Raw genomic sequence first — 9,606 nt, forward strand, 5'->3', positions numbered from 1 at the left:
TGTGAAAAACTCTACGGTTTCGCTCGAGCCAAATTTCCCATGTGATGAGCATGGTGAGCGACCTGATTCCTTTCTGATGCTCGGTGTGTGTGTTGTCGATGATATGTGCCCAGAATATCTCAGATCTGTCGCCCTCTGGCCAGGTGGTTGGAGCAAGAGCAGCGCAGCCGTGCCATCTTGTCGCTGCAGTCCAGATCGTCCTTGCCATCGGACAGTGCCAGAGCAGGTGCACTGATGATTCAAGATTCCGGACGCACAGCGGGCAGAAGTATTCATTTGGCCATCAGCGCCTTTGCAGCCTATCGGCGCACCACAGCCTATCGAGCATTAGCAGCCAGGTGAAAAACTTGCAGCGTGGAGGAGCCCAGGCCTTCCAAAACATGTTTACGAAGTATGATCCGACCCGTCCAGCGAATTGGAGCTTGTAAGCGGCCGTTGCACTGTATGTGCCGGAGAGGCTTGTCTTCCAGGTGATATTGTCCGGGACATCTGGCTGCAGTGAAACCTGGGCCTCGTCGATCATATTCCATAGCCTCCTGAATTCAAATATGTTGCCATCCGAAAGGGGGGGGGCGGATGTCGTGAATCCATTTTTGGCCTTGCAGCGCATCCTTGACTGTGTGATTCTTGCACTTGCATCGGGCAAAGAGAGAGGGTGCAATCGCCTTTGGCGGCAACGGCCCCACCAGGTGGATTCCCAAAAGAGTGTGCGCTCGCCGTTGCCAACAGAGACGCTTGTTGCAGCAGCAAAGAGCTGGCGATCCTGGTCGTCACACGGCAAAGGAAAGCCACTCCATGGCCGGTTAGCCTCATCCCACAACAGCCATAGCCATCTCAGCCGCAGCGCCCTAGCAAATTTAGCACTATCTAAAACTCCAAGTCCGCCAAGACCGATCGGGTAGCGGACCGTCTGCCAGTTTACTTTGCATTTGCCGCCGGATAGCTTCTCCTCCTGAGCCCAAAGAAAGCGCCTGCAAATCTTGTCAATGTCCTTCAAGACTCCAGCCGAGGCTTTGATTGCGGTGAGCGCGAATGTATGGATGGCTAGGAGCACAGAGCGGACCAGCGCTCGCCGTCCCGCACAGTTCATCAGCCTCCCCTTCCATCCTGCTAGCTTGGCTTTGATGCGATCAAAGATGAATTGGAGGTGCACCTTCTTCAGTCTTCCTAAGGATATCGGCAAGCCTAAATATGTGATCAGGAAGCTTGTTCGCCTTCCAGGGAAACCTTGCAGTATAATGTCTAGATCCAAGGACTGGCATTTGATAGGCGTGACAGTGGATTTTGAAGGGTTTACTCGCAGACCCATTGCCTCCCCGAACTTTTCTAGGATAGTTAGCAAGCAGGAGACCTCCTCATTGCGTGGGTTGGAGAAGATGATTGCATCGTCCGCGTAGAGGCTGATGCGCAACTTGACATCGCGCCCAGGAACTGGCGCCAGGTATCCAAGGGCGGCAGCACGATCTAGAATCCGTTGCAGCATGTCGATGGCAAGGATGAAGAGAAATGGGGAGAGCGGGTCGCCTTGACGTAGTCCTCTGTGGTGGTCTATCAGCTCGCCCTCCACACCATTTAGAAGGACTACAGAGGAGGAGGATTGCAGAAGCAGAGCGATCCAATCGCGCCATCGTGCAGAGAAACCTAGCTTCTGAAGTAGCTCAAGTAGATATTCCCACGAGATTGAGTCGAACGCCTTCGCTATATCCATTTTGAAGAGTAGTGCAGGTTTCTTTCTACGGTGCAGGCTGCGTGCGGCATTTCTGACGAAGAGAAAACTATCGTGGATGCACCTAGTCTTCAGGAAAGCACTTTGCGCTGGAGAGATGAGACTGCCAAGTTTTGGGGCGAGGCGCAGGGAAAGGATCTTTGCAATGAGCTTAGCAAAGGAATGTACAAGGCTAATTGGTCGAAAATGACCGATGTCAGTTGGATCCGGAGCTTTTGGAATTAGCACCACCGTTGCTGCATTGAGGTCTTTGAAACTGTGGCCGCCGTTGAGATCATGGAATTGCTGTAGGGCTCGCATGAGATCAGCTTTTATGATGCGCCAGCACCGCCTATAGAAGACGCCGGAGAAGCCGTCCGGGCCAGGGGCACGGTCAGTCGGCGATTGTTTGATGGCGTTCCAAACACTTTATATTTTTGAATGTAGTAATCTGCATACACTTCTAACTACATTTTTTTCGATTAAAACTTCAGGTTTTTCGATAAAGATTCAGAATGCAGCGTAAAAATACTGAACAACCACAGAAGTAGTCAATTGTGCTGACGGCCAAAAAAAAGATAGGAATGCCCTGTCAGACAACCTGAGAGCCACCTGGTCAGCTAGAGCTGATCAAGTAGATATTCCCACGAGATTGAGTCGAACGCCTTCGCTATATCCATTTTCAAGAGTAGTGCAGGTTTCTTTCTACGGTGCAGGCTGCGTGCGGCATTTCTGACGAAGAGAAAACTATCGTGGATGCACCTAGTCTTCAGGAAAGCACTTTGCGCTGGAGAGATGAGACTGCCAAGTTTTGGGGCGAGGCGCAGGGAAAGGATCTTTGCGATGAGCTTAGCAAAGGAATGTACAAGGCTAATTGGTCGAAAATGACCGATGTCAGTTGGATCCGGAGCTTTTGGAATTAGCACCACCATTGCTGCATTGAGGTCTTTGAAACTGTGGCCACCGTTGAGATCATGGAATTGCTGTAGGGCTCGCATGAGATCAGCTTTTATGATGCGCCAGCACCGTCTATAGAAGACGCCGAAGAAGCCGTCCGGGCCAGGGGCACGGTCAGTCGGCGATTGTTTGATGGCGTTCCAAACACTTTATATTTTCGGATGTAGTAATCTGCATACACTTCTAACTACATTTTTTTCGATTAAAACTTCAGGTTTTTCGATAAAGATTCAGAATGCAGTGTAAAAATACTGAACAGCCACAGAAGTAGTCAATTGTGCTGACGGCCAAAAAAAAGATAGGAATGCCCTGTCAGACAACCTGAGAGCCACCTGATCAGCTAGAGCTGATCAAGTAGATATTCCCACGAGATTGAGTCGAACGCCTTCGCTATATCCATTTTGAAGAGTAGTGCAGGTTTCTTTCTACGGTGCAGGCTGCGTGCGGCATTTCTGACGAAGAGAAAACTATCGTGGATGCACCTAGTCTTCAGGAAAGCACTTTGCGCTGGAGAGATGAGACTGCCAAGTTTTGGGGCGAGGCACAGGGAAAGGATCTTTGCGATGAGCTTAGCAAAGGAATGTACAAGGCTAATTGGTCGAAAATGACCGATGTCAGTTGGATCCGGAGCTTTTGGAATTAGCACCACCGTTGCTGCATTAAGGTCTTTGAAACTGTGGCCACCGTTGAGATCATGGAATTGCTGTAGGGCTCGCATGAGATCAGCTTTTATGATGCGCCAGCACCGTCTATAGAAGACGCCGAAGAAGCCGTCCGGGCCAGGGGCACGGTCAGTCGGCGATTGTTTGATAGCGTTCCAAACACTTTATATTTTCGGATGTAGTAATCTGCATACACTTCTAACTACATTTTTTTCATTAAAACTTCAGGTTTTTCGATAAAGATTCAGAATGCAGTGTAAAAATACTGAACAGCCACAGAAGTAGTCAATTGTGCTGACGGCCAAAAAAAAGATAGAAATGCCCTGTCAGGCAACCTGAGAGCCACCTGGTCAGCTAGGGCTGATCAAGAACGAGCCACCTGGTCAGGTAGGGCTGATCAAGAACGAGCCACCTGGTCAGGTAGGGCTGATCAAGAACGAGCCACCTGGTTAGCTAGGGCTGATCAAGAACGATCCTCTACAGCCATGGATCATCTCAACTGATGATCCAGGGTTAAGTGCTTGCCTCCTTATTGGTAAAGGATGCAGCGGTACGACTACTATAGAACAGATCCTGTTCAAGTAAGGTCGTGCCAATGTGCGCAGGGCCTCTCCTTTTAAACCGGTGTTGCTTCCGCTAAACAACCGAGGTGGTACTAAACTCCGTTTGTGCCCTGTAATCTCGCATATGTTATGTTGTGGGCCGGCCTAGTTTGTTATCCCGAGTGGCTTGAAGCCCGTTGGTATTTGGGCTTCCAGATTGCATAAGCATACGCACATGCAACATGTTCAATCTCGACTAAAAAGAATCTAATATGTTCAATCTGATGTTGACCATCACGTAAAAAAAAAATCTGATGTTGACCAAATGAAAATTCAATCTCATGCGCAGCATGCCCATCGTGCTTAATTTTTGTTTCTGTCTCTTCCATCTCTTGATATGCACGTAGGTTGTGTACCAAAATACTCCCTCCGTCCGGAAATACTTGTCTTAGAAATGGTTGTATCTAGACTTATTTTAGTTATAGATACATTCATTTTCAACCATTTTTAGGACAAGTATTTTCGGACGGAGGGAGTAGCAGCTATTTCATCTCTACGTCGTCTATGTTCAGACATACCGCCACCAACTTATGAGCAAGGCATGGTGACCTGAACTGAGCGCATGCACAGAGAACACGAGGGAGACAGTACGACAGATACCACCATTGGCCAAGCCTTATTGTTTTTGCAAAAAAGGGGGAAAAAAAGAAGCTCCCATCTTTCTTTTGCAACCCCTTAATTATTTTTTTCTAATCTATTTAACTAACACTCCTCACATAACTCACGAGATTATGAAGTGTTTGGCGTCTCTCCGATGAATATACCATAATACATGTATATACCGTATATGTATAACACGATTACATGTTAGCATACGAGTGTGAGGGATCTTCTAGAACACTCATACCCTATTGCATATGGCAATAACTTCGCATAGGACAGGATATGAAGTACCAGCAATCCATAATTTAAAACGACCAAAGGTGATCTTCTCATATATTGGAATTGGAGTCGTCTACGAGCCTAATCCATAGAGTAAACCTTCCAATACAAGCCGCATATATACAGTGCAGGAGGCCGCGACAGAAAACAAGTAAATTCGCACGTACCACACAAGCTAAATGCAAACCACATTGATCTTGAGGAGCATTATCGTTATTAGGAGTATAGACAACATCTAGATTAGGTTCCACTGACGTCGTAAAGATCATAAGGCCACATAAGACATTTTAGTTAACTATAAAAGGGCCGTAGCCTAGGTATATAGTGTCTCATGTCCCTGTGATTCCGTTGAAATAGTTTGATGGGTCCTGGCGACGCCTAATCATTGTACTTTAGACCAGTCTCGTATAAAGGATCGAAGTAATTCCATCATCGATGGTGGTAATATACTTGGGCACACCATCGACACGGTGCATGACCAATTATGAACCTCTGCTGAAAAAAAGGTCAATACGCAATTCATTTATATCTTCTGTTGGAGAAAGTTGCAAGGACACTTACCAATGATGACCTGATGGTTGCTTGCTTAGACTTGTTTTACTTGTTAATGATCCAATGATTTTTTTTTCAAAAATGTTGTCATCTCTACAAACTACTATGAACTTCAGTTGTTATGATAAAACATCAACCATAGATCTACTTGTGGTCAAATAATGTCCAACATTCATTGGAAGTTTATTTATCCTTGTATGAATGGTTTAGAATGGACTAGTGAAGCGGCACAGCCTAATCATGTGCGAAAGGGAGCCCCCCTTCATGTTTGTGGCTATTTTCTCTCTAAAGTTGTTATGTTCTTTCCTGTGGAATAGAGAGCCCAGCTGAAAAAAGGGGCCAATATATGCACGCTTCCAAGACTGAGAGTTGGGATCATAGTCTTCTATACTCTATCAAAAGTATAGACAAACTAGTTGCTTCATTAAAGGGATGGGATGCTCAGAATAGTACATGAATGATTATTGCTCTTCATGGCAGGAATGAACTGCATGAACGCATCCACCACATGGTATCAAAAGTTAAGGTAGATACAATGCCATTATCAGTGTGATTAATCTCAAAGCAACTCTCTTTCATTGTAAATTTTCTTTTGAAGGTCACGATGTGACCTCTAAAGCACATAGTTTAGCCAGGTACTCTCTCTCCCGTGGTCCATGACGCCACATCTGGTTTGGCTAACCCACCACCTGCATTGTATCCCACGTCATGTGGACTTTGATGAATTAAACTTGGCTTTACTCCTAAAAAACATGTGTCTGGTGTTGATCACTCTGTAAGTTCACAGTCGAAGCGTATGTTTTTTTCCTATTGAGTTGTCCATACCTCGTGAGGTAAAAGTATGCCTTTTAAAGTGTTCATCATGCATTTAGAAAATGTAAATGTAGTGTAAAGGAATGTTCATTCAATTTTTAGAAAATGTTTCTACCATTCAAAAAATTTCTAGACATTCAAAAATGTATAAATATTTCAAAAATATTCATATGTTTAAAAAACACATCTGACAGTTTAAAAAATGTTATAGATGTACAAAAATTAAACGTATATTTTAAAAATCATGTATGAAAAAGGATAAATATGTATAAAAATAATGTTCAGATATATACAAAAAATTACATTGTTTATGAAAATGGTAGACATCAAAAAACGTATTTGAAGAAATGTTAATCCTGTATTTGAAAAATGTTAAATGTGTATAAAAACAATTTTTAGATGTATACAAAAATATACTATGTGTATGAACAAGACTATGCATCAAAATATGTATTTAAAAGAAATGTTAAACATGCATTTGAAAAAAATATTAACTGTGTAAAAAAATGTTTCAGATATATATATATATATATATATATGAAAATGGGTTAGTACTCCTAGGAGTACATACTCCTAGCCATGTGTCTCTTGTTGAATTTTCCTAGCATCATATCCATTTAAATTTTGATTTAAATAATAATAGTAAAAAGGCTAGGTTGTTGGCGCTCCGATTTTCTAGTCATTTTATTTGCTAATTCAACCACCTCTGAGCTTATCCGTTTCTACACCAGTTGCATCGACATCTAATGGCGGCGGCCGCTCGCACGGCCGCACGGGCCACATCACCGGCTTCCAGAAGAAGGAGATCCCTCGGCAGTGGCCTGCATGGAAGCAGACCAGCGGCGCACTGCTAGGATCAAGTGAGGAAAATGTTTGTCGGCGGCTACTTGCACATCTAGATACGTCGTGATTTTCTTCTGTCTTTGGTAGAGGTTCTAGTTTCTTCCCGTGTGAAAACTGACATGATGAAACCCCCAACAGGAGAGCCAACAGACTAGAGAGCAGAGATGATGTGCGGATTTTATCAGTATTTCCATCTAATTCTAACAGCTGCGTGTGATAATGGACCGTATGGACTTGTATTCTACAACGGAGCTACACAAGCGATGTCGGCCGTCGACGCCCCACGGCTCAAAGCATGATGAAGCAGCAAGGGCAGGAGAGCCGCAGCATCTGCCGTGATGGTAGCACGTGGCCACAACTCCCATAGTGCCCAGCTCCTCTGAATGGACGTCAGATCAGAGATGCTACTACAAATATAATTCATGAGTTGATTGCTTGTTACTTCATGCATCTTCAACTGATGGCGTTTCTTGAAGCATTTGTCTCCTAATTATTTTGTCTACATGTACGGAAGATGCAGAGTGAAGTACCAATCTATGATTATTTGTTTGCTACGTAACTATGCTCCTGATCTAAATACTAAAGTTGTATACGTTGTATCAACTCACCTGATCTAAAATATTGTACTGCTACTTTGTGCTTTCTAAAATATGTTGTATGTACTCCCTTGTTTTCTAACAAATGTAGTATATACTCCTTTGTTTTCTAACAAATGTAGTATATAGTTGCCTTGGAGCATATATTCTGATGAAGTATATACTTATTTTCATTACAGGCAATTCATGCTGCTTCCGAAGGAAAAAAACAGTATATACTTCCTCTTTGGAACTTAAACAGTATATAGTCCATAAAAATTAAGCAGTATATACCCTGTAAACGCAATACACAATCCTTCAAATAAAAAGTATATTCTCCAAAAAAAACAGTATATACCACCCATAAAAAGCCTTGGCGTACTTCTTAAAATTAAAGTATGTACTCAAAGAAAAAATCAGTATGTACTCCTTAAAACAACGCAGTATATACTCCTTGGAATCAGTATATGCTCCTTTAAAAAGCAGCATATACCCCATAAAAATATATAGTCTTTTTCAAACTTCTGTGTGATAAGCGTCTTCATGGATATACTACTCCATTTCATCCAACAACGTAGACATCATGCATTATACTACCAGTAAATCATATCCCGATTCGTGATTAATAATTAAATAGTACTGCACACACGCTCCCATGATTCTAGTCAAGTAGTTCCATGCATGGCTGCATGCACGCATGGTCACATAACCAATTTAGTTGCATGCAAGCGGTTAGTTTGCTACCGGATTGGATCAACCCAAAAGTATTCGTTAAGAGGTGGGAGTATGTACTCTTGAGAGTACAGAAATGGTGTTATATATATATATATATATATATATATATATATATATATATATAGTGTTACTATTCATTATCCAGGGTGCGGAATAAGTTATTCTTCACCCGAGGTAATATTACGATCATTTTATAATTAAATTACGTTCGGAATTCAAATTGTTACATTCCTATTGATTCACTACGTAAAATTTGACATAAGAAAATAAAAATATAGGTCATAAAACAAGAAAAATTTGTAGTTTATGTGTATTTTTTAGACTATATTTTTATGTTTATAATTTTACATGACATAAAATATATTTTTACGTCGATTATATATTTTCTTACGGTCCCTTTTTGCGTCGGAAATAAGACAAAACTTACAGAACGTAAAATTACGGTGCATTGATGGTAAAATAAAGGGGGTGAAGGATAACTATTCCTCACGTAGGATGACGAATAGCGTGACCCTATATATATATATATATATATAATGTACAATGTGTATGAAAAAGAATAGACATCAAAACATGTTTGAAAAAAATATTAATCATGTATTTGAGGAATGCTAAACATGTATAAAAATAATGTTTCCGATGTATACTCAAAATTTACAATGTGATGAAAAAGAATGGCATCAAAATAGTATTTGAAAAAAATGTTAAATGTGTATATAAATAATGTTTCAGATATATGCAGAAAATGTATAGCATGTTCGAAAAAGAATAGATATCAAACCATGTATTTTAAAAACTGTTAATCATGTATTTGAAAAATGTAACATGTATAAAAATAATGCTTTTGATGTATACAACAAATGTACAAATACAATGTGTATGCCAAAGAATAGACAACAAAACATGTATTTGAAAAATGTTAAACATGTCTAAAAAAATGTTTCGGATGCAAATATGTATGGAAAAAAGTAGACATCAAAACATGTATTTGAAAAAAAAACATGTATAAAATGCTTCTGATCTATGCGAAAAATGTACATTGGATGTGAAGAATCGACATGTGTTGAAATAAAAGAAAAAAGAAAACAATGGAACTGAAGAATGAAACAAAGAAAATAGGAGAAAGGAACAAAAAAAAAAGACAAAGTAATACCACTGCAAAAGAAAGGAAACGGTGAAAACCAAAGGAAAAAAAAAGCAAAACAGTGGGAATGAAAACCGTAGAGAAATCCTAGAAAGCTGGAGAAAAAATCCGATTGAAGTATTAAATAATAGCAAAA

General features: G+C 41.3%; 1 pseudogene; it reads right to left on the reverse strand.

Annotated features, from left to right (window-relative positions):
• Positions 1 to 3,644: 3,644 nt before the first annotated feature.
• Positions 3,645 to 3,915, reverse strand: LOC125549776 (annotated as a pseudogene).
• Positions 3,916 to 9,606: the final 5,691 nt, after the last annotated feature.

This window comes from Triticum urartu, chromosome 3 (genome assembly GCF_003073215.2).
Source record: "Triticum urartu cultivar G1812 chromosome 3, Tu2.1, whole genome shotgun sequence".
Lineage (NCBI taxonomy): Eukaryota > Viridiplantae > Streptophyta > Magnoliopsida > Poales > Poaceae > Triticum > Triticum urartu.